This window comes from Lactuca virosa, chromosome 6 (genome assembly GCF_052849685.1).
Source record: "Lactuca virosa cultivar CGN04683 chromosome 6, Lactuca_virosa_CGN04683_v6, whole genome shotgun sequence".
In the NCBI taxonomy this organism is placed as follows: domain Eukaryota; kingdom Viridiplantae; phylum Streptophyta; class Magnoliopsida; order Asterales; family Asteraceae; genus Lactuca; species Lactuca virosa.
Genome location: NC_136431.1, coordinates 10,326,670 through 10,354,042, shown reverse-complemented (window position 1 = coordinate 10,354,042; position 27,373 = coordinate 10,326,670). Strand labels below are relative to the sequence as shown.

Below are 27,373 nucleotides of genomic sequence, written 5' to 3'. Positions count from 1 at the left end.
AATTGTTTGATGCACACCAAGAGCTCGCTAAAATGCTTCGACTGAATGATATTTCTTCGTTTATAGTATTCTATCAGAAAAGAATGTTTTTTTATGATAATCATGAACATATTCTGTTAGAATGCCCCGAATTAATATAGTTATTGGTAAATGAATTCCAATTCTATCAGAATGGAATCACGAATTCCAATTATGCTGGAATGAAATATGGATATTTTCTCACTAATTTATTCATTGAATTTGTTTCCACAGAAGTTAATGCTTGAAGAACGGACCACGAAATTTGAACGAAGCCTCTTAGCAACATTATTCTTTTAGAATAAATTAGTGTATTTGTTAGATTTTGATGTTTTTTTTTTTCGATTTGAAAGTTTTTAGTTTTATTCTTTAACAATAAATGTAATTCTTAGCAATTGTTACATGTATTCTATAAGAATTAATATAATTTTTGTTTTAATTCTTCAATTGCTGGTTCGAGAATTTGTTATTCTACAAGAAAAATATGTTCAAGAATATTTTTATTATTTTATGGTTCAAGAATATTTTTATTTTTGAATATATTCAAACATATTCATGTTCGAATTAAAAACCTAATAATTCGTAAAATCAGATTTTTAAAATTAATAGAATCTATGATCCCTTAAAATATGCAAACTTCCTTTATTAAATCTATGTTAATTGACTAAAATACCCTTCTAGTTAAATTAAATGGTATTTTTCGATTATTTTTAATTCAATAATATGTATTAATCATTTTCTTAAAATAAGTAAAATGATTGGCCCATATTTATGCATACAATAACACAATAATTAGTTTGAATAGAATAACCTAGACCTATATATATATATATATATATATATATATATATATATATATATATATATATATATATATAGTCTGAAACGTACTTTTGATGTGGAACTAATGGCAGTAGGCATTAATTGGAATATGGAAATGTACATGGAAATTAGAACATGGAAATATACACATGGATTAGAAATATACATAAGAAGATGGGTTATATATCAAAATGAAGATCAAGAATTATCAAGTTTTATATCAAAATGAAAATCAAGAAATGAACATAGTCATGTACAAAAAAAATGGATAACTAAACTTTGAAATTTTTTCAAGTCAAATTATCATATTGATTGAAGAACTTCATTCTTATCACTAATAAGTCACAAATTCACAAAGACAATGGAAAAGTAAGAAGATGATATGTCGCAACCTAAATTTTTGTGTATTCAATAGCTTTAACCATGATGGTTACTTCCTATTACTTTGTTCGATTTTTGATTTGCTTCCTAATTCTTCGTTTAATATATGAGGGTGTGACAAGTTTCTTCAATAGTTGAAGGGAGAAAATAAATTATAGGATTTTACCTTACCCTTTCCGTTCTGTGTGATATAGAAAAATGAGAAATGTAGAGGATGATGAGTACGAAGCAATTGGGTAATGACTATATTTAGATTTTGGAATGTTAAGATTGGATTGGATCTCAATCTTACTTTCTCGATCCCGATCGTATGAAACCAAATGTGATCTTGTAACGTCCCAAAAACACAAATAAAGTTTTTATTTTTAACTCATCAAATCCATACAACTATTTGTTCCAAAACAAATGAGAGTAAAATGTATCTTTAAAACATCAAAGTAAAACAATAACAATCAATGCGGAAAAGTCATCAGGAAATGTTGTGCAGTCAAGTCAGGCCCTTCCATTTGGAACTAGAACTACCTTAAAATGTTTAAACCACAAAATCGTAAGCATGAAACTTAGTGAGTTCCCCAAAATACCACATACCATATGTAGGATAAGGAATGTTATAGGCTAACCATAGTCTTATTATCACTATTAGCCATAAGCCAAATCATGGTCTTTCCTTTCCACACTACGAGCCAAATCCTAGTCTTACGTACAAGTGCCAAGAGCCACATCTCGGTCTTCCTTGCAAGCATCACAAAGACAACTATAATCCTACATATAAATGTCGGGGCTAGACCCTGGTATTGCATATAGTTGCCAGGAGCCACCACCTGGTCTTTCATACATATGTCAGGGGCCACCACTTGGACTTCTATGCAAGGATCACAAAGACAACTAGCATCCTACACAGCATAGTGAGAAGACTCACCTTGTCGACGTAATTAACAGTTAATAACTCTCACAACTAACGACCGGGTGCTAAACACCTCCTGCTAAAACCACACAAGGTAAACCCTTACTCCACCTTCTAAAACTAGAAGTTTGACCAAAAGTCAACCCATGCCAAAAGTCAATGGTCAAAGTCAAAGTCAACAGTCAACATCACCAACAGTCGATACTCACGTCGTGACCAGCCCATGGTCACTTTGTGGCTAACAACTCAGCCCGGATCCAAAACTTCAAATTCGAACAACTCTATCTCGATCAAAACCATTGTCATGTCGTGATAGCCAAGCCCCCACGTCGTGACAGTGTCCATCCAAAACAATCGGGAAAACCCATCGTCACATCATGACTACAACAAATTGGGACAACTTAATTCATTCAGCCCTTAGTCCTTTAAGCCGTCCATTCAAACTTTCCAAAGGACCTTCTTATTCCAAAAACATTCTAAAAATTGATGCTTTATAGACATGAATGTCTTGATCTCATATTAGGCCAAAATGATGAAAATTGGAACCATTGAAACATCCCAAAAATACGGTCCAAAAATTTCGTTTTAAAATCATTTAAGAAAACCATAATTCATCAACATCATAATATAATCACAAGTCATGTATTCCCAAAACATCATATCAAGATACTGTATCAAAACCATGTGTCAAAACATCAGAGTCTAAAACATCCCAGGCTATAAACTGTGGTGTGTGTCATGTAGTCATCCCGAGCTCTTCCCCTTGCTAGTGGAAGTACCTGAAACCAAAACTGAAAACTGTAAGCACGAAGCTTAGTGAGTCTCCCCAATCTACCACATATCATACACATAATATGCAACTAGGAGATACGGGCCCCACCCACTCTCATGGAGATTCAAGCCCCGCCTACACTCTGCTGTCTAGGAGATTCGGGTCCCGCCCACACTCCGCTGTCTAGGAGATTTGGGCCCCGCCTACACTCCGCTGCTAACATGCATACAAGTATCACACAGACAACAAGTATATCTATTCCTATCAAGCAGTCACATATCTATACTCAAATAATACTACGAGATTCGGGCCCCACCCACACTCGACTACTATGAGATTCGGGCCCCGCCCACACTCAGCTAATAACATATCACATATACGGGTCGTCCTTGGTGCCGTAGACCCGTTCCTACTAAAGGAAACTTACCTCGCAAAGCTGACTGCTGAAATCTCGAGTGAGGAATCTCCGACGGCTGCTCCAACAACTCATCGGCTATTTATATCACGATAACACTTAGTCAAAACCTAATAATTCTCCTTAGGGTAAAATGACCATTTTACCCCTGGCCAAAGTCAACGCTTTGGTCAAAGTCAACTTTCTGGTTGACCCAACTCGTCGAGTTGCTCCATAAACTCGTCGAGTCCTAGAATCCTGAATCGCGATCTAACTCGTCGAGTCTCCCCCTGACTTGCCAAGTTCCCAGGCTACTCATAGTCGCGATTTATCGAATCAACCCGTCGAGTTCCTTCACCGACTCGTCGAGTTCTACCTTAAGCTAAAACGGGACAACACAATCCAACTCGTCGAGTTCCCTTATGGACTCGACGAGTTCCTATGTCTGTTTGGCCATCTTAACAGATTAAGCCTCTACTCTCTAAATCCAAGGTCCATACTTCCTCTACACACTGTAAATGCCCCTTTAAGAGTAAAGTTTCCAACTTTACCCGCTAATAATCCTCCTTAATGGGTTTAGTTATAACCCTAGTTGATTAAGACATAGATCTTTGTCCACAAGCCTTATTACTCCAACCCAAAGCATGAAAATCAAGATCTAGGCCCTAGACACCCAATGAACACGTAAAGTCTCGGACTTTACTTCCATGCATGGCCTTTTAGGGCTTAAAAGGCCATAATAACATCCTTAAGGCTTGTATGGGGCTCCAATGGCATAAAGTTTGCACCTTTATGCCTTAACAACCCTTAATGGTTCCAGATCTGGAAGGTAAGCCACTTGGGACGTCCATGTCCCAAAGATCTAGATTATTAAACCAAAACTCTCATAAAATGGAACTAAAGAGATCTAATGAACAAATAGTCAAGCTAGAGACTTGATTACCAGAAAGTGATGAGCATGGAAGGAAATCTCTGGATCGACTATCTTCTCCTTGAACCTTTTAGCTCCTTCTTCTTCTTCTAGCTTCAAGAACACATAAAATCACTCAGGAATGGCTCACACACTCACAAAATGCTCTAGGTTTTCGAGGATTAGGGTTTGGGACTTGGAGGCTGGAAATGAGTCCAAAAGGTGGGGATTAAGATGCTTAAATAGGATGCAAAACCCTGAAATTAGGGTTTCACTCTGGCAGACCTACTTGCCGAGTCGAGGGCTCTCGACTCGTCGAATAGATAGCTGAAAACCCGCGTCCAAGAATCGTTTCTACTCGACGAGTCTGGGGCTTCCAACTTGTCGAGTAGCTCTATTAAAATGAATAATTTATAAATAAAAGCGTACCAGAAACCAGGCGTTACAACCATACTCACAAGAATGTCTTCAAAACTTAGCCAAACTTTAGATCCAACAAACACAACCCTCAAGGGACCTTAAGGACCCATAAAGTTGCCAACTTTATGGAATCATTCCATCCAAACTTCCACAGGATGAAGAAAAAGGGAGAAAAAGCCTATATCTAGAAGCTATAAACATAAAGTTTGGATCTTGAACACTTACAATGGTCCAGAATTGGCTCAAATACAAACTCCAAGCTTGCGAAGAGGTTCTCTACACCACAAGGGTCTTCTTCTTCCTTCCAAGAGCTCTAAAACACCAAGGGATGAGCTCACAAATGAAGATGAGTTTATTAAGGTTTGCTTCAAGGTTCTAGAGGATGATGGAGGCTGGAAATGAAGCGCTAAATCCAAGATTAGAAGATTAAATACGGGGGAAACCCTAAAAGATATTTTGCTCGGATCGCAACTATTATCACGTCGTGACCATACTCATGTCACATCGTGACATCCTTTCGAATACGCGTTCTCATTTTTGGCACATCTCGTCGTGACCTCCCTATGGTCACGTCATGACATATGGTTTTACCCCAAAACCATGTCTTTGACTCCTTTATGTGCTACAATGATCCATTCTGGAAGACGGGTGTTACATATCTTATGATAAACTCGATCCTAATAAGATCCGAATCGTTTTTCAGAGATAGAAGCTTTACGATCAATATTCGGATCTTAACAACTTTGATTAGTATAAGTCTAAGGATTAAGAATTCAGATCTCTTAACTTTGATTTTCATATCTCTAAAAAAATTGGGACATTTACATTAATTTTCAAAGATTATATGGCCATTTTTGTTTAAAACGGTTAATACATAAACTTGTGATCTTTCTCTTAAATCTACATCTTGCTCATCATAGAACTTAAATCCTTTACCTTTTTGTGGCTGGTGAGGACCCCGGATGGAATTTGAACAAAAGGATTTATGAATCTAGGCCCATTTGAGTATGTGGACTCAATAATAACTAAAAGTTGAAAATAGTTACCGACATAATGTTACAAAAAGAACAAATCAGCTAGGCTAAAGACGGAAACTTTAGACTTTTACAAAACAATTTATTGTTCAACTTGTGTAAGTTTACTTCTCAGTTTTGTTTAGGTAAAATTGACTAATAAAATGAGTAGAATGTTACCATCGATGCAAGATGTACCGATGTAGTATTTATATGATGTGCATTAAACATATATAATAAATCATTGTTGACGTCAATTTTGTTTACATTTCTCATTCTTTTTCCATTCTAGATTATTAGCGCAAGTAGAAATATATTGTCAATTTGAGGTCATATTTAGGCCGAAAGAATCGTTGTCGCGCAGCTTGTGTTGTCTCCGTGCGCCGCCCCATGCTGCATCAGCTCACCAGTCAAACGGTGTGAGAGCGGTGGTGGTTGTGGGCCGCTTGGTTGTAGTGGGTATGGGTGAGCAAACATATCGGTTTGACCGGACCGAACCGAGATCGGTGGCGGACCATGATCGATTTGCGTATAGTGGTCCGATTTTTGGTTTTCGCTTTTAAATATTCATCAATTCCAGTTCCGGGTATAAACCAGTTTGGATCCATTGGTTCCGGATAAAATTCAACCCAAAAATGTAGTCTAACATCTATCACATTTAGATAAAATTCAATACTTGTTGATCTGGAAATTGAAGAATCAAAAGCAATGGAATAAAAAAAATGGATGCTAATTGAATTGAAGATCTTATCAAACTCAAGTAAGATCATGTTGATTTGTTGTGAAGAAGTTAGTTGTTATAAAGTAGGTTGGTATGGTTAGCTGAAATTTTATTGCATCTTTTTATTTGCTTTTAGTGTAGTGAAGATGAACTTGTTGGTGCTACACCTCAAGCTAATATTGATGACGATTCGAAAGAAGATGTGACAAAGCCTAGGAAAGGATGGAAAACGATGGCACATAAAGAGGCGTTTGTTGGAAATTGTTCGATATAATGAAGACAATAGAGAATGATGGTGTAAAAAGAAAGTACCATAGAAAATGATGGTGTAAAAAGAAAGTACGCAAAATGTAAGTTTTACAAAACTTTCCTAAAAGCCTATCTAAACCGAAATGATAATTCTAGTTTAACCAAACATGCAAATAGATGCAAAAAAAGAACCCTAACTAACATAGTAAAAAATCAAAACAATTTGAATCTTAAAAATACACAAAAATGGAGGCTAGTGTAACAACACGAAAACACGATGAGTCTAAGATTAAAAAAAAAGAGATTATTAAACCTTTTTTGGTAGGTGAACTACCATTTAAGTTTGTTGCGGGCAGGGCTTTTATCGTATACACCAACATGCTTAATAGTAGGGTTATCTTGCCATCTAGACATAAGATTTCCCCGATGTAGCCAAATTTTACATAGAAGAGAGAACAAAAATGTTTCAAAATTTGAGTAACTCAAATACCACAATACATTTGGCAACAGACAGTTTGGCATCCTCTTGTCAAATGGTGACTTACATGATCGTCACACCCATTTTATAGATGTAAATTAGGTGATCACAAAATAATAATAAACTTTAGGGAGATAAATAGTCATAAGAGGAAATTGGACATTGTTTTTGTTTTGTACACGTTTAGTTATTATTATTATTATTATTATTATTATTATTATTTGCAAAATACATCAGTATCGTTGGTTTTGTCAACATTATGTCCTTATGACCTGTTATTGTATGTTTCTTGTTGGTTTTGTTCACATTATGTCCTTATGACTCGTTATTGTAGGTTTCCGGTCAAAAAATGGATTTTTCCGACGACTTTCGCATCTCCGACGAGTCTCCGGTCATCTTCTCCGACGATATATGATTTTTTTTTCAGTCTTCTCCTCTATTCATCTTAACTGGTTCCGGGCCAGTTTGGACCGGTTGCTCACCCAAAGTCGTGGTCACAGTTAAGTTGAAGGCAGTGTTGCTCGCTGTTGGGTAAGGTCTTTGATGGGCCGGTGGCTTTCAGGCTGCCAATCAACTTCCTATTTACGGTCCATTTTTGCTAGGACTCCTTCTTTGTTCCGTATTATATATAGATATTAAAGATGGACAATGCTCAGGAACAGTAAAGTTCCTAAGGAGTTGACAAAATTGGTCCTCTGTTTATATTCAATTCGGTAAGCTGTTGGTTTTTTTTGACAATTATGGTCCACGTCTTTACCTGTTTGTATATGTTCACCTTTTTTTTATTGGCTTTTCATAATACATCCCTGGTCAATGGGAATTTACTGTATTTATTTATTAATTAATTGTTTTATAAATAGCTTTTTACGTGGCTTAAAATTAAAGCAGGATCGATTATCACCGTCCTTCTCTTCCAATCAGCTGCTAAGAGAAGCCACAGTCTGTCTTTCCTATTTTGGTATGGAATGTATTTTGGGTGTGCTGTTTGACGTTTTTTGTCACGTGTTTCCTTCTCTTTTTTACCGATATCTCTTCTATCTTCCACCGCCATCGATATCCTTCACCGCCTCTCTCTCCACCGCCTATGGTTTTAAGTTTAAACCGGGGTTAGATGGTCAACTTCTACTTTCTGCTTCCTTCTAAACTTCTTACGCTCCTCCAAAGTCCATACCACCGCCTTTACCAGATTCTCTGCTTCCGATTCCGATAGAGAAGAAATATTCCACTCATCCTTTTTCCTTACGTCGACTCTGCATCTTTCCCGTTCTTCTCCGTTGTTCATCCTTCCTGCGCAGGTAATATTTTTTTGTCGTGTTTGTCCTTTAGGGTTTCTTTCATGTTTTCTGAGTTGGTACGCATAAGGCTCATCGATTCCCCTCTGTTGTTGTGTGTTCACGAGAATAAAAAAAGAAGAGGGCGGCCGTCGATCCACCCGCAGACATGCCAGCGACGTTGATGGACAATTGATATCGGCAGGTCGGAGAAGAAGACGGCGACCCCGCCATCGTAGTCAAAGGATATCGACGACTTCTAATCGACACAAAACAAAACACCATTTTCTTTCTTTGTCTCTCTAATCTATCTTCGTTCCTGATAATCTCCACAAAACCCTCTTATGAGATATGAAAGTAAGTTTCATGATGTACACCAACTGTTCGATAAAATGTCTAAACCAGATTCTTGAATTTTTATTCCAATCTATTATTCAGAGCACCTTTAATCTTGTGTTCACTTAACTTTTTAATCTTAATTTCGTGCTAACTTAGTGTTTAATGTTAGCTTTTTAACTTCATTTTGTGACGGAATAGTGGTAAAAGTATGATGATTGATTTTCCTGACTCTATTTCAGGATTGAAAAACGTTGATTCCTTGTGCATACGGCGATACAGACGCAAGTTTTACCAATTCTATTTTCTGGCCTGAATTATACTCTACATGCCCAGGTCCAATCTTTTTTTAATTTCTTTCACTATATTCTTCATTACGCCTAAATAAATCCTTTCCGTCATGTATTACACATTGACATAAAATTTGGTGTATTGCAGATAACAATGTCTGCAGTTAGAGCAGGATTGCTTCTGAGAGTAGTAAACTTTCAGACACTGTAAATTATTATCAGGTTTTTTTGTTTGTATTAACTTCAATGAAGTAAAAAAACATTTTTTTGCAATAATCTTTTTTTTTTGAGTAATGGACTTTTTGTTTATGCTCAAAGTTTCAAAAAAAATTGATGCTAATTTGGATTATTATTATTATTATTATTAGTGAAAGTAGAAATTTATTTAACTTTATTGGACCAGGAAGCCATGGATGCCCTTCAAATTTCTCTTGAAGATCAACAACATGTCTTTAAAATGGTTGCTGCAATTTTATGGTTAGGGAACATATCCTTTGAAGTAGTTGATCATGCAGAATGAAGGGGTAGATTGGTCTATTTAAGATTTTGATAGGTAACCTGCCTGTAGGTATAACAGGTAGACTTTATTCTATTTTTAGATTATATACTTTGTGCTTTTACAAGGAGAATTAATGATGACATTTCGGATAAAAAATACCAACACAGATAAAAAGCAAATTAATTTTACATTTGCTTATCACAACTATTTCCGTATGCACAAGGAATCAGTATTCCGTCACAACGACTCCTACTGATTACGTGAGTTTCTTACCAGTTTTAATTAGGTATATTAGATTAGATTATTTCTCCAAGTTTGTTTGTTCATAGGTGAGCTCTCTAACAGGCGCTAAATCAATAATACGTGAAGTTGCATCTGTTCCATGAAGGTGATTCAAATATCCAATAAATTTTATATCTACTTCCTGAGTTTTGCCTCTATATACATTGTTGTGCTATTGTTTCTTATACATTAAGCAAATTTATCCATTTTATATTTTGTTCTCAATTTTGCACTAAATTAGGTTTTGGGTTGAACTGAATGGCCTTTGGTTGTGCAGATGACCGATGATGCCAAATTGAAACCCATAAATCTCACCGACGATATCGTTCCACGTGTCATGCCATATCTTTAGAACTCTGCTAAGACTTATGGTATGTAATGTATACACATGAGCAGTGATAGTAGATCTTATTTGTTGAGTTTTTCAAAGAAAATCTTTTAGAAAAGTTTTTAACTGAAAATTATGTTATTTTTTTTTTTGGTCAAAAAATCCATTCATGTTTATAGAAGTTTTAAAACCGTTCAGATTTTATAATTAGTTTTCAGAATAGTAAATCTTGACCAATGAAATCTGTTAGCATGTCTTTCCAAATTTTATATGCTGATCACATCTATGTGTCACATACATGATGCTATTTCAAAGACCAAAGTACAATCAGCATAACTATAGATTTTATGTGGTACCTCTGCATTTAAATTTTCCATATGAGTTTAGAATACACATACTATATGCAAACTACAAAGCATCATATAGGCATAGTTAAATGGTTGTTCGTTTGACCTGAAACTCAAACAGTAAGATCCCGAATATAAAGGCTACGATCTATATTAGTTTTGTTCAAGAAGGTGTAATCTGATCTTTTAAACAATCTATATCAAGTCCTTTGGATATTTGTAGGAAAGAATTTCTATACATGGATGGGCCCATGACCTTTTGTGCACGTAACAGAACCTGCACTAATACGACAGATTTTGGCAAATTATTCTCAATTTCAAAAACTAGATGGAGGAAATTCGTTGGCAAAGTTGCTACCAAGTGGGCTAGCAGATGTTGAAGCTGATCAAAGGGCAAAACATAGAAAGATTATAAATCCTGCATTCCATGTGGAAAAGCTTAAGGTTCATCTTCTTTATGGATTACCAGAGCAAAAGTGTCAATATGTAACTAAAATTAATAAACCACTGATTCCATTAATGCTCCTTTTTGTAGCATATGGTACCAGCCTTTTAGATTAGTTGCAGTGATATGATCAACAAATGGGAAGTATTAACAAAAGAAAGATCATGTGCAGTGGATGTACAACATTTGGTAGTAGCTATGAAGAAGGAAGAAAGATATTTGAACTTCAAAAAGAACAAACATAGTTAGTTATGAAGGCTTTACAATCGTTGTATATTCCAGGATCCCGGTAAGTGTACTAATTTCCATTAATAATTTTGGTTTTTAGCCTCTTAATCATTCCAAAAAAAATCATGCAAAACTGTTTGCTCAAGGAAGAGGAGGAGCAAAAACGCCATTTTTGTTTCCGTGATGATGATTCCGTGGGGTGTCAGCCAGGATCACATGTGGCGATATTGTGTCCCTCGAGGTTAACTGCATCTGTTTATCTCAGGGCATGGAATGTTTCATTCACGCGCCAAGGAGGGAGCCTCTGGTAAGTTTATGTGACTTTATACTAGATTTAATTTTAATTTTTTGTTGGAGAATACCAACATGCTTTACTATTGCTACCAAATGGGCAATATATTTTACTTTTTATCAATAAAATAAAAATGTTTTCACATACATGAATAAAGTCTTTTTCTTTTTCAAAATTTCCAAAGTTGAGTGGATGACCATTTTACCCTTATGTCTAAGAATTTAACGCTCCAACATTACAACAATTTGCAATGACACTATGAGTTAATCTCTCATCAGTTGTACATTTGAGAGATATTGAAATATTTTTCAGCAAATACATTCAGATAAAAGAAATAAGATTGATTTTTATTTGTAGAGTTCTTATATAAGGAATTATTAATTGTATTTAGGTAATTTTACTCTAAAACTTTGTAGTTATAAATTTGGTTATTTAAAATTGGTTAACTGATAGCTTAAACTTTCTTAATTTCAGCTGAGAAATTAGACTGCATCTTTTTAAGGACATTAATGGTATATTAAGAAAATTAATTAATTTTTTTACAGTTTTAGGACCATATTACTCATGCACACTGTTATTACATTAATAAAATTCAATTCTTCATAAAATCCAACTACAGTTTTAGGGTCCTGTGGCTATACGGATGGCTAAAGAGTGATTAGCCATGGTTCAGAAATGGAGATCAGGTCTGGTTTGGAATTGGAAGAAGAATGCTATGAAGAGATATTGGTCACGGATGATAGGTTAGAAGGGTTGAATGCGTTTTCTGAGAAGCGAAAACCATTGTACAAAGGCGGATGAAATAAAACGTATTTTGATTTATTGATATTGGCAACGTACTTTACTTTTTTTTTTTCTTTGATAACGCGTACAAGTTTTTTGACAGGTACTATGGGCAGATCGTTGTCTTACTTTAACATGGAGTTGCAGAGAGAGAACTTGGTCATTTCAATAACTAAGAGGGGAAGTGATGATGGCAGGAAGGGAAATAGGGGTGAATTGGTCATTTGAGGATAGGAAGGGTTTTCTGTAACTAGGATGGGAGGTGATGATGGCAGAAAGGGAAATAGAGGTTAATTGGTCGTTTCAGGATCACCGATTGTATTATTGTTTTTGCTAACTTAGGATTAGACTTTTAATTCTTATACAATTGATTAAAATTCAATTTTTTTTTAACTATATTTGTTACCCATAATAGCAACATACTTCCATTTCGATACCAGTATCAGCAATGGTCATCAAATCACCAACAATATACTAAGGATCCTGTCGGTTTTTTTGACATTAGTGGCGAATCCAACCCCCGCGAAGCGGGGTTTCCTATATAGTTTTATATTTACAATAAATAAAAAACTCATAAGAAAAATTACAAACCATAATCTATTACAAACACTGTGGAAAAGAACTCTCACCCAAACGATAACAATTTGAATAAAAAACAGCCAAGAACTTTTAATATTCATATACAATTGTATTGGAAAAAATTTAATATTCATATGCAATTCTATTGGATAAAATCAACGCATTCAATTATATTGAACAAAATTAATAGTGATTATAAGTATATGCACGTAATTTTACAAACAATAAGATTTAACTAAAATAGAATGCATCAAAACATTAAAAATTAAAATATAACTTTAACAATTAAAGTATTTTGATAGTTAGTTTAAAAGGATGCAAAATACATGAAAAATACTAACGGTTTAAATTTAACATGCAACAGAAAATTAATATGTTGTAGAAAATCAAATTTAAAATTTTATTTAACCTCAAAACATATTCTAATAGACAAGAACAATCAACTAATCAGTCATAGAAAGTTTTTGGATTATATATTTGATACATAGGATCCTTTAATGTGGAGATAACAATCATACGATTGATTGCCACTATGTGTGGATCCATACGAAAAGATTTGTATAGTTGCTAGACATCAACTTATCAAATTTGTTCTTTCTCTTTCCTTTGGTTTAAGTTTCTGACCTCTAAGGTGGGGAAGGAGAGACAAATGTTAAAGTTGGGAAGGGAAGGATTAAGGTTTTAATGTATGTTTTTGTTTTTTGTTGGGAAATTCAACAAAACAAGTTAAACACTTCTGATTAATGATAAATGAATTTCAGTAAGACTTTATGATATAAAACATCTGAAAAATGAAATCAAAATTAAACACAATATTTAACATGTTCGATAAAAGTTACCTACATCCACAGGCGAATGAGAGAGAAAGAGGATTTTATTAAATTTTCGGGAACTATTACAATCTGTCAATGTTGCACCTCCTTTGAGCTCTCAAAACAAAAGAATCACTCGTGCTTACAAACTACTCTAAAAGGTGTGCTCTCACAATACTTGTTCTCTAAAAGTGCTCACAAAACTAGCATAAAATAATGATGGAGATGTATGCCTACTTATAGGAAAGCATGAGAAACCCTAAATCGGATGAACCAGACCTATCCATAATTAGCCAATGAAATGATGCCCTAAATCTCAGCCAATCACAAAATGCCATGTAACAGCTTCCTCCTTCCTGACAAAGTTTTCTCTCACCAACAAAGTTTTCTACCACCAAACGTAGTTTTCTCTCACCAATAGTGTTTTCTACCACTAAACATAGATTTCTCTCACTAGCAGAGCTTTCTGTCGACAAACAGAGTTTTCTCTCACCAGCAGTGCTTTCTACCACCCACATAGCTTTCTTTCACAAACAGAGCTTTTTGTCACCGATATAGCTTTCTCTCAACAACAGAGCTTTCTGCCACCAAATACAGCTTTGTCTCACCAACAAAGCTTTCTATCAAAACTTCACACCCCCAACATATTTTCCAAAATTATAATCATTGCAACTTAAGTACTTACATTTTTGGGTAAGCTTTCAAAAAAAACTTTCAAATGAGTGAGGCAAGTAAAACCAACCCATCTAAATAACTATTATAATATAGAACTTTGATTTATTAAATAAAATATTTTATTTAGTTTATTTGGTTTACTAAAAAAAATAAATAAATAATTATTCACTTATTTATTTTTGGTGGTAAATTATAATTTATCAAATAAATGAATTATTTATTTTTAAATATTTTTATAGCTCTTAGTATGACTCCATAGTCTGATGTATAATTAATAGTATATTAAGTTGTATGTACCTTGCACACTATATCCAATAGACTATATTTGTACGAGGAACAATACAACCAACTGTATAAACAGTACTAAATGTTTAGCAACATGTCACTCTCCCTAAGAATATATGCTTGTTTCTCTCCATATAACTTTTTATTTAACATTTAATGGTGAATGTGTTGTCACTTTAATCACCATTTGTTCTGATGTCATTTGAATATAAGATATAAATTTAATTATTCTCATATGTGTTCGACATTTTTGTTTCTTGCCTTACAATGATGGCGAGAGGCGTCAATGATTTTTGATGTACATGCGGTCGATACTTACCATTGCCAAACCCAAGAGAGTTTGCTTGTAAAATGAAATCAGTGTGTGACTTTGTGATATACAAAGAGAATAATAGCAGAGAATGGGCATGAGAGCGGTGGGAAGATGTAAGGCGGATTCTTCCTGACTCCATTATACAAACTCTCTTTGCTTCTTTTTCACTTTTAATTTAAGGCCTTACATTTGACTATTTCCTTAACCGGGAATAAACATTACTACAAAACTCAATACATTATGGCCATTTAGGCCTAGATCGATATTCCTTTATGTTTTTGTGTCCTGGGCATTCGACCTAACTGAAATTAAGAGATACATGACGCCTGACAGAGCCAACAAAGAAACAGAGGGACATTGATAGATAGAATAAGACGAGATAGTTGAGGTGAGTTTAAATTTGCAAGGGAGGAATATCCAAGATGGTGGGGTGGGTTGTAGTGGAACCCATGAAAAAAATTAGACAAAATGTATTTTAGTAACTTTGAATGAACAAAAGTCATAACAACTGAATTGCCTTCTAGGAACATAATAGTTTTTTTTTTTAATCACTCCTTTATGTAAAGGCCATGATTCATATCTAGAATGCACTCTTTTAAGTTATTTTAGTAGGGTCAGAATTATTTGGTTTGGAATCGAAAAACCCGAAAATCAAATCAAATCGAAACCGAGTTCAGACCAAACCATATTCAAATTCGATTTTTGGTTTAGTCCGAGACCAAACTGAATTTTGAATTTGGTGTTTGGTTTGAGTCTGGTCTAATGAATTTTAGACTAAACCGAACCGAAAAACTGAATTGCATTAACTAATTAATTAAAATATATATTTTATATTTTATATTTAGATAAAAATGTTAAATAATCAAATATTAAATAAAAGACATTTTAGCAATTTGGTTTCTTCGGTTTCTAAACCAAACAAAACCAAATTAATTCGGTTTTTGGTTTGGTTTAAAGGTATTTGAATTTGATTTGGTTCGGTTTTCGATTTAGACCAAATATATTTATACCGAGTAAACCGATTCGAAGACATAAGAACTCATAAACCAAACCGATTCATACCCATACATCTTAGTTCTTGATGGAGGATGTACACATAAAATATATGTCCAAGTCGAGTACAAATGTACAGTTTTAGCCTTGATCAAGAGGATTTAAGGAAACTAAAATTTTAAATTAAAATATGAAGACGGCAAACGTAGGTAGTCGTGTCACTAACTCCGGCCGTCACCATCACAATCACAATCCCTTCCGTTGACATTTTTGATAATTTCTATGAGAATATAGATTGTATAATGCAGGCCAAGGTACAAATTCCCTATTAACAAAACACGATACAAACATGCGTCACTAATTGGTGCGGGAAACGTTACTAGCAAATGAGTAAATTACAGTTTTGGTACCTGTGGTTATGTTAAATTCGTACTTGTAGTCAAACTTTTGAAAATTTAAAAAATTGCATCCTTGTCGTTTTAAAAAAATACACTGTATATCCTTGATTTATTTAAAAATATCATTTTATCCTTTCTTTTGTTTTGTTTTTCTATTACACTTTTTTAATATATATATATATATATATATATATATATATATATAGAGAGAGAGAGAGAGAGAGATAGAGAGAGAGAGAATGGTTATATGGAAAATGAATTATTAGGGCAACACATATTTGAACTGAAAACATGACAACACATCACTTTAGGGTAACTACATAAATAACTTCCACAATACATTATTTGTGAATAAAGAAATAGACACGTGTCATTTGATTATTGGTTCCAGCTATGTTGCCCTAGTTATTCGTTTTCCATAGAACTCATATATATATATATATATATATATATATATATATATATATATATATATATATATATATATATATATATATATATATATATATGGAAAAAGTAAATATGTGGTTGTTGTGTACCTAAACTTAGGTATAGAACCTCTTAAATGACATAGTTTTAAACAAAACATATCAAATTTTAATTTCTCTTAATTTTGTTTTAGTATAATATCTTTGAATTGAGTTAAATTATGAAACAAAAAGATCGATTATATATCTTTTTATTGCAAAAAAATCATTAAAGTTTATAGGGAAAGTAAAAAATAAATATATTTTTAACGAATATAATTCAAATGTTTTGTCCTTCAACTGAAAAACAATATCCAATGATTTGTAAAACCTTGATTGAGTTATTGCATGTTCTTCTTTTATCTTTTATTCTATTAGTTTTTATTTAAATTGTAGTAAGGTTGATTAAATGGTCACGACTTTTAATGTTTTAAGTTCTTAGACAAAATGAAGAAAAAAAACATATATTTGATAGGTTTAGCAAGTCACATGATTAAAGAAGAATAGTAAGCGAGATATCATGATTAGTTTGGAAATAATTGATCAAAACTACATAGTTTGGAGGGTTCTATATATAAGCTTAGGTACATAACAGTCACATATTCCCCAAGCCATATATATATATATATATATATATATATATATATATATATATATATATATATATATATATATATATATATATATATATATATATATAGCCGGTCCAAACACATATTGGGCCAAGGCGAAAGTAAGAAAAAGGACCCCCAAAACCCGAAAATCGAATATATTAATGATTCAAAAGGCATACCATTTTACAAAAATCCATTACGAATATCATCAAAAACACAAATATAGCCACAATATCCTTTTGTATACATAATACAACCATTGAATTTTTCTTGTAACACTAATGACCTTCGATCATTCTTCAATAATTTCATCTTAGAAAATCTTTTAGTTGCAGATACAACACTAATTTGAATGATTAATAAGATATTAGATGCAATAAAAGTATTTGGGTAACAATCCATAACATTAACAAAGTCCAAAATTTCAAATGAAAGAATCAAATTGAAACAAACATCATAATATTTGGAACATAAAAGTTTTGATTATACAACTACATAAAAATCTGATAACCTAAATTTATGATTAACATCTTATCTTATCAAGTTAGAAATCCGATACTTTGATATTCTGAATGAATCAAATTCAAACAAACATCAGAATATTTGGTACATAAAAATTCTGATTATACAACTACATACAAAAATCTACAAATATTTTACCTTATTGACAAAAAATCTAAAACTTGGAGAATTGAGTTTCCCAGCTTTTTAAATAATCGACTTCATAAATCTGATTTGCATTTAAAAGTTATAAGCTTTAAAAAAATTGATTTACAAACCTAAAATGAGAAGCAAAAATTAGAAACAAGAATCAAAAAATAATATGATCTACAAATCTATAAGCTTTCATTAACAAAAATAATACCTTAAAGTTATCTGATATCTCTGTAACGTCACACATTATGATCTGATGATTCAAACACTCTACAAGCTATCTGTCAGCTTCAGCATCTACATCACCGTCAGCGCTAGCGTATCAAGTCTATCAGCGTCAGCGACTACTATAGTTATTCTATGTAATCGTTTTGTATATTAGGTAATGATATAGATAAGTATAGAATAGATTGTAGATATGATATCTTTGTGATGAGGATCGGTTCTTAGTATAGATTAGATACAATCTCTTCAATCAAGGGATATACTTGTATAGATTAGTATATAATCAATATTAGGGTAAACCCTAATGTTGAGTTCGTCTTAGTGACCGTCTTTGTGAAAACTGTCTTCTTGGCAAAGATAAACCCTTTCTTGGTGAAAGACAATTTGGAGAACTCCTTGTGTTATTTACTTTCTGTTCTTTGTTTGCTTAGATTAGTTTGTTTTTTTTCTTTATACTTGAAGTGTATCCGATCGATACAAACCTTCAATTGGTATCAGAGCAGGTTTTTGATACACTAAAGTAATCATGTCGACTTCTAATAATCCCAAATCTTTTGGTCTCAACAAAATTCCTCCTTTAGATGAACACAAGTTCGTCATGTGGAAAACTAAGGCCATGGTTGTTCTTGAAACCATGGACTATGAGATGTGTAAAATTGTTGAAAAATATCCTCACGTTCCCATGTACCAACCCATGGCCAACAATGCTCCAGTTGGTCCCCTGAAGCAAAAACCAGAGACCAACTATGACGGCGATGACAAGAGGATGATTAATCTTGATGTAAAAGCCAGAGCAACGATAGGAAACTCTCTCCCCTAATACGTGTATCATCTTGTGTAGAATTGTGACTCATCCCAAGAGATGATGGAAACACTGAAAGTGGCTTATGAAGGTACTGTGGAAGTTCAGTCCACAACCATCAACAACCTCAATCGAAGATATGAGCGTTTATTTGCTCAACAAGGTGAGTCCTTAACCCAAACCTTTAATAGGATTAACTGTTTGGTTAATGATATGCGCAGGTTGAGAATCGTCAAGCATTCCTCTCAGTTGGTTCTAAAGTTTCTGCATTCTCTTGGGAAAATTTGGGAACATCACACTGATGTCCTTAAGAACGGTGAAAAGATCAATGTCATGGATCTGAACTCCATGTTTGGAAATCTACGAAATTACGAAGAGACCAAAGTTATTCATAAAGAAATCATAAAGGACTCAAGCAAGGAAAAGTCTGTAGCCTTGGTTTCTCGAAAAGAAGCAATGAAGCACATTAGCGACTCAGACAACTCAGATCAGGGCAAAGAGAGTGATGAAGATCTCACTAATGATCTTGTAGCCAGTGTTGCACTTATTGTCAAGCGTTACGAAGAAGCAGATCAAATGGGGTGAGAGAAGCTCAGTTTAAGGGAGGCAGTTCAGCATGGAGACCCTCTTCAGAGAAGAAAAACTCATGTAATTGTTTTTACTGTGGTAGCCCTGACCATTTTTACAGGGACTGCAAAGAGAAGAAAGAAGCTCAAAGTCTTGAGAACTATGAAGTTTATACAAGAAGCTGGTGGCCCACATGAGAAGGAGAACATTTCATTGCTAAAAGCTTTCATTGCAAAACAAGTGGATCAGAAGAATGGGTGGAAAAAGAGGAGACATCTGAAGATGAGGGGGTGAATGTTAAAGGTCTAATGGATCTTATAAATGAGTCCCCTGATGGTAATCTCAACATGTGTGACGCTGATAATTCTCAAGTTGTCCAAGGATCAAGTCTAAATCTAGAACATACTTGGTACCTAGACAGTGGGTGCTCTAGACACATGACTGGTCTCAAGTCCCTCTTAACAGAATTTTTTAAGAAAGATGGTCACAAGGTGGTTTTTGGCGACAACAATGAAGAAGTTGTTACTGGAGTGGGAACCTTTGAGTGCAACGCATTCAAGCTGAAGGAAGTGTTTTATGTCAAAGGCATAAAGATCAATCTCATCTCCATCAGTCAAATTTGTGACGCTGGTTATAAAGTTATTTTCGACTGCCATGAAGGAAAGGTTTTTTTATTCTGAGAACAAAATTATGTTTACTATACTCAGGGACAACAACTTTTATATGGTTTGATTTTGTTTGTTTAAGAAATTGCTACTTTAGTTTTATCTCATGCTTCGCTACTTTTAAACTTTTTGAACATAAGCTTCTATTTTTTTTATTATTTGCTATAACTTTCTGCTTCAAAAAAAATTAACTTTTATTTTACCAAAGGAGTATACATTGTACATTTTGTTACTAACATTGCATATGTATGATCCATATCGACATTGATCTTAACTGATAAGATCAGCGTGTCATTCCTTGAATGCATCACCTTCCTTGTAGAGCTAGTTGACGCTGACTCTGCATCTTTTCTTCAACACCAACTGGCCTCTCACTGACGCTGATGCGCACACTGATTAACATGTTGCTTCATTTTGATGAGACCAGATAGGAGAGAACTGTGCCAAAGGATGTTCTTCTGAACACATATCTCTTCTGTCTTGAACAACCTATTTCTGCTTCAATGGGATGAAGTGAAGTTAGGTGACATAACACGTCTAATTTCCATTGACGCTTTCACGGCTACACCATCCCCTCAGAGATCCAAAGGCGTCTTCAACAAGACAGTGGTCCCACCTTCTCTTCCTTCATGGATCACAATGAGTGGAACCTTCGAGTTTTGTCTTGGTGACTTTTATAACTCGAAGGTTACAAAGATTGGATCCTTTTAACTCGTTGGTTACAAAGACTGGTTCATGCTCCTCCTTCGTTCTTGGTGAACATGAAGCTTGGAATCAATCTGCAATATCTCAACGATTAAAGGCATTCTCTCTCTCTCTCTCTCTTTATCTACTAAGAATTGTGTTTTTTTATATAATTGATATTGTTTGCTCTCTTTTATAGACAGTGTTGAGGGGTATATATCTTGGAAAATGGAAGTACATTTATGGCCCTGCAATTCAAAAGATTTGGTGGATCGAGTTTTTATCATATTTCTAAAAAGGCTGCATAAATATCGCTTTTAGAATATTTCCTTGTTTGACTAACTCTTTTGTTGTATTCTTATACTATTTATTATTTTGTCATGTACCAAACTTTATAGTTCTAGACTGCAACTTAACTCCATGATACGGAAGATGAACCACATCTTGTTGATGAGTTAACACCGTTTATGATTCACGCTGATTCCACCTCAGCGTAACTGAAACAATCCATTCTTTCCTTTATCGTCTTAATAAAACTTAACAATTCACTATGATATACCACACACTGATAAATGTTTGAAACTATGTGTCGATGGTTAGTCTATGTACCGTAGCCTATCACACGCACCAACCCATTCTTACCCTTATATTCTCCTTTAAAGCTTTATGATTCAACGTAATGTACCATATGCTGATGAGAGCTTGACAAATCTATGTTGATGGTTAAGCTAGAACACCATAGCTTATCACACGCATCAAACCATTCTTTCCATAAATTCTTCTATAGAATTTTACGATTCAGCGTATGATACCAAACGCTGATGAGAATTCAAAAAAATCTGTGCCGATGGGTATATCATTGCCCGTGATATATTACACGCACCTACCCACTCTTTCCAAAAATTATCCTATTAAGAAGTTAAGGATTCACTGTATTAGCCATACACTGATAAAACTTCGACACTCTTTGCCGATGGGTCCATTTCATACCGGAATGTATTACACGCATCATACCATTCTTGCCCTTTTCTTCTAATAAAATTGATTAATGAGTCAGCGTATGAAACCACACGATGATGAAATCTCGCAATACTATGTTAGTGAATGATAGTTTAAGCCCACACTATCAGGAGACATCACAAAGTTACTGGGTGATGGTGACCATCATTTATTCGCTCGCTGATCGATTACGATGATGATCAGACATGTCTCACTAGTGTAACTTTCTTATCTCAACGGTAACTTTTTGGATAACGATTAAAAGGTCCATCATTATCTTAAGATACGAAATTTTTACGACGCATATCTTCTCAATCATGATTACGTAAAAGGGAAGAAACTTTTTGGTATAAATTGGGAATACTCTGTCCTAGGTTACTTTTACAAGCTATTTAAGCAATTGGCTCTTCCTCTCTCTCTAGAAAATCTCTCTTAACCATCATCGCTCTCAAGGTTTCACCATGTCAAAGCCTCTATACGAGTTTGTCCCCAACACTAATGTTATCAAAGGTCCTCATGCTCCTGACTCTCTCATCATCATTCAAGCAAACAATGTGGCGTTCTCTGATAAAATCCTAAAGCAGTTTACGAACTTAGGAATCAAAGACTTTGTCGACTATGTCAAGAACTGTCCTCTTCGGTATGTGATGTGTGTAAAACCAACTCGTTTTATTCCTACTCTAAAAATATAATTTAAACACACAAAGGCAGTGAACCTGTCTTTTAGTGGTATAGTTGAATAAGTAGGGTGTCGAACTCGAGGAACGGAAATTAACCTAATAACTAATTTTAACCAACAAGTAATAAAAGTAAAAGGGTTTTCTCTAGTTTTACAAGACTAGAAACTTAGACACATTAACTAACACACAATTAACTAATCAACTAAAACCAAGTAAAAATTCACCAAATTTAATAAAAGGTTTCTGCTTAGGTTCAACTCATTCACTCCTATGGTTAATTTTATGGCAAAGCAATAGATTAATTGTTATTGGTTACCGACTAAAGTGATTAGATTCGCATTCGCTATTACCAATCCTTAGAAAATCAATTAATTTAAGCAGTGATCAAGTGTTTAAGCTAATTAATTCCCTAGTTCAATTATTCGGATTAAATAAGAGTTGTAATTGGTTAATCAAATTACTAATTCAATTAGCCTCTTGTTGTTGGTTTATCAACAAGCTCACACATTAATTTACCCATTCTCTAATTAATCCTAGTTTCATATTCACTAGTCCTAGGCACATAACAAAGTGTTCACATAAATCATATGAGGTAAACAATTAAAAGATGTTCATGCAGCCTAATTGCCTTCCTATTAACAGAGAATAGTTATGGTTAATGCATAAGGATCTTTAACAAGCTTAATTTAACAAAATCACCAATTAACAATTAATCAAACCATAAAATTAATCCATAGGAGTAAAATTGTCTTCCCTAAACAGAAAGTAGTAAATTTAGCTCATGATTACAGTAGTCAAAAAGCTAAAAACGAAGGTAATCAACTCAAACATTGTTCAATTCAAAGATAAAGTGGAAAATTAAACCTAAGTTGCCTTGAATCTTCTAAGAATGAGAGATTAGGATTCTTCTCACGTTCTTCAGGTCTCCAAGGGTTTCCTTAGTCGCAAAGTATCTTCCAGGAAAGCCAGAAAAGATAATGGATTCGGAATTTGACCTCTATTTATAAGATCCTCAAAACAGGGGCAACTCGTCGAGTAGATACCCAACTCGCCGAGTTTCTTTGTAAAATCCGTGTACGGCAAGGACTCTACGTATTGCTTCGCGAACATTCGTGGAAACTCGTCGAGTAGACGATTGGACTCGCCGAGTAACTTCAGGTTTGTACTTCTTTCTTCATTCTGCAGCTTCTAATTGCATCTCCTTCCTCCTTTTTGCTCCCGAGCATGACTTCTGGACTGAAAATACAATTTAAACATTATTAAGTACCTTTTGTCCATAATATGCAAATAATTAGCTAATAATTGATAAAAATCTATACTAAATATATGGCTAAATATGCACATATCAGTATGCCTTCTATGATTTCCGAGACCCATTATACCCTAAACAAGTATTGAGCTCTATTATTCATGCTTTGTTGATTCTGATGGTCGAATCATTACCAGAACCATTGGAGATGGTCAATATAGGGTTACTATTGATGTGGAATCTTTTTGAACTGCTCTCCGTCTTCCTCGTTTAGAAAATTACTCTGAAACTCCCTCTGAAGAAAGGTGCAAGTCTGTTCGTTAAAAATTAGGGTATAATTTCAATCTTTAGGGCATCACTCGTGATCCATACAAAAACACTCGTCGTCAATGTTTTAGTGTTGGATGGAAATATTTAACAGGTGTAATTGGCAATTATATTGGACACAAGACTGGGAGTTTGGATCAACTGAACCTCTTTGAGAAAATGATTTTATTTTCTATTGTGTACAACAAAAAACTGGATTTCGCTCAACTTTTTCTTGATCAAGTGATTGACTACATCACATGGAACAAGAAGCTAGTGTATGTTACCTATCCTTATTGGCTTGGACTGATCTTGCCATGTGAGCTAGGCTATGTTGAAAGTCATGGAATTATTATTCCAATTCCTGTCCTCTCCTCAAAGATCATTAATATTGCTCCTACTGGGGATGATTTGCATATTACTGTGAGGATGCAAAAATGGATTGACAAACCCTATATGGTTGAATCCTCTAACTCTGAAGAAGAGATTGATGAGGATGATAATGACGATGATGAATACGCGGGTAATAAAGAAGGGGCTGATGAAGAAGAAGACACTGATAAAGATGAAGAAGAATCAACCACTGATAAGGGAGAAAACTTTGCTCAGGGAATGAACTCTCCTTCAAGGATGAACAAGAAAATTCAATTCTCATCTACTACTTCATCCTCTTCCTCTGTTGAGGATGTTGTACAATGTGGATCAACCCCTCCTTTTGAGGAAATTGTTGAGCCAGTGTCTCCCCCTCCTCAAGTTGAGACTATTCCTCCTATGCCAACTCCTATCAAGACTGTTGCTTTTCATCAGGATGATCAGGAAGAATCCAACTCCAACTTTCAAACTGATGTGCTTTCCTAACTCTCTCTAATAGTGCAGATAACTCAATCACTAGGAAAGAGGTTGACTAAAGTAGAAAAGGATATGGCTGATATAAAGCAATTTATGGCCTTGGTTGATGATATGGTTGTTGATGACACCCCACCAAACTCTACAGGTGATAATCCTCATCTACCTCCACCTCCATCAACAAATTTTCCTCCACCACCTCCTTCACCATCTCATCCTCCTCCCTAATCTGATGTTGCCAAAAAGGGGAGAATAATCAAGGAAGACCTGATCAACAAATGCAAATGGTGGTGATTGCAGCAACTCCATCTCAACCTGGGATGCCTGAAACTTGAAGAGTTGAAGCTGATTTGCAAAATGAAATTGTTGTTGCTGACATTCCAGACTTTGATGCAACAACTGGTGATCACCCCATTCCAGAAACTGGTGATCAATAAGAGATCGACGACTATGAAAGGGTTTCTTGATCTTGGATTAATGCCACCAGCTGATGTTCCTGTTGTTCCTTTGAATGTGTTCTACCCTAATTTATACTTTAAGTGGGAGATTTCTCAAGGAACTAACAGTGACATTGAGTCTAATAATGATCAGCTCAATCTTCGAAAAAGGAAGGCTTCCTTCTTAGGGGGGGGGGAGCACATGACGCTGAAGTTGGAAGTTCTACTCCTGGTGATCCTTCTGCACCTCCTCCTTCCAAGAAGAGCACACTCATGTTTGATCTGAATGAATTGGCCAAAATATAGGATATACCTATTTATGAAGTAACAGAAATTATGATAGAGAATAATGTTTCTATTCAACAAAAGAAAGAAGCTGGGAAAGGAGAACGTCTATCTGCTAAACTTGCTCAAGCTCTTGCGTCCGTTGATGGAAGTGCTGATGTTCAAAGCACGAATGATCAAGACAAGAAAACTCAGCTCTTCAATAACAATGTGGATAAACAACACAGGGTTTCAGAGTTGAATGATCAGATTGGAAAAAAAAATTTGGAGATGTTCTGACTCGAAAAATAAAGCCTGATTCCATTATCAGGGTGAGATGTACTAAACCAAGGAATGAGTCTCTAAAGCTTCACTTGGTCAGGAAGAATACTGATTATGAATACACTGAGGTTGTATTTGCTCGTGATCTAGTCAAATTTGGCTATAGCGAGTGGATGGAAATTCAAGGAATTATAGAAAACCACAAGGGTATTCATGCTCAGGAGGTGAAATTGGCAATTCAGCAGCTACTCAACAAAGTCGAGAAACTGAACCTTGTGTCATCAGCTGGTCTATCTAGATCATCCTCCTCAGGAAGAACAGTTGCTCCAAGACAGTCCAAGAATACCAAGTTTTTTCTTCCGTATGGCACTAGGTACATCAACAATGAACTACCAGCGGGTGTTGAACCAGTTCAGTACATATTCATTAGAGAACCATAGCATGTCATTTTCTATCTTGACAGTCAAAATCACATGTGCTTTTGTAACATACACGTTTTGAAATCGTGTTTTAAGTAAATAATATTATGAAGTATTATGTGATATTGAGTATTGAGTTCTAACAGATAGTTTTTACTAGAAATGAAGTAAAACTATGTTTAGAATCACTCATAAATTATTGGAAGTCTTATGAGATTTCAATTAAAAGCCAAATAGTGAAATTTAGCGAAAATATAAAATTTGAAATAAGTAAAATTTTATTATTAAAAGTTGTAGATAATCTCGTTAGAAACATGTAGGCGAAAACCTTGTCGAAATCTGAGTTGTAACGAAGAAGTTATGACCAATCGAAGATCCGCGACAAAACCGGCACAGTGCCGAATGACGTAAAAAGTGAGTTTTTGATAAACTACTTTTTAGCCTTAGTGATCTAAATGAAAGTCGTAGTATTCGTTAAACCGAGAAGTTCGATAAAAAGAACGCCAAAATCTGACTCCGTATGAGGAAGTTATGATTTTTCTAAGTTTCAGCTTAGCAGTAGACAACTAATCGAATTTTAGATCGAGTGATATTTAGCCGACACAACCTAAACGAGAATCGAAGGTCTCGTCATTAGCAGTACAACGGTAAAAAGTCTGACGAAAACGGACGTCGGATGAAGAAGTTATGAATTTTTAACGGATTTACCAGTCCCGGTCTGTTAAAAATAATAATATAAAAATAAAGTCAAAATTTTCTGACGAAGTCTAAACGAAAGTTGTAGAGCGTAATTTTCCCTATGCGTGCATATAAAGAACGTCAAAAACGGAGCTCGTATGAGAAAGTTATGGATTTTACAAGATTGGGCACAATTTTCTAGAAAATTCGCATGAATAGTACCAGCCACGTCACCCTCGTTCTGAGTTGGCCACGTGTCCGAAGCAGCTGCGTGGCGCGTCCAAGAAGCGACGCGTG

The 27,373-nt window shown here is 34.6% G+C and overlaps 1 long non-coding RNA gene across 21 annotated transcripts; it reads left to right on the top strand.

Moving 5' to 3' along the window:
- The first annotated feature begins 7,991 nt into the window (after positions 1 to 7,991).
- Positions 7,992 to 12,576, top strand: LOC145119464 (uncharacterized). 21 transcript variants are annotated; one of them, XR_013713863.1, is made up of 12 exons: positions 8,390 to 8,710; positions 8,932 to 9,025; positions 9,128 to 9,201; positions 9,383 to 9,532; positions 9,646 to 9,738; positions 9,824 to 9,866; positions 10,038 to 10,131; positions 10,659 to 10,879; positions 10,971 to 11,169; positions 11,259 to 11,415; positions 12,020 to 12,209; positions 12,287 to 12,576. It is a non-coding gene; the product is annotated as an uncharacterized LOC145119464 (long non-coding RNA). The 21 variants fall into 21 exon arrangements; XR_013713868.1 differs by having other exon boundaries at positions 9,808 to 9,866; XR_013713861.1 differs by having other exon boundaries at positions 9,383 to 9,556.
- The last annotated feature ends 14,797 nt before the right edge of the window (positions 12,577 to 27,373 follow it).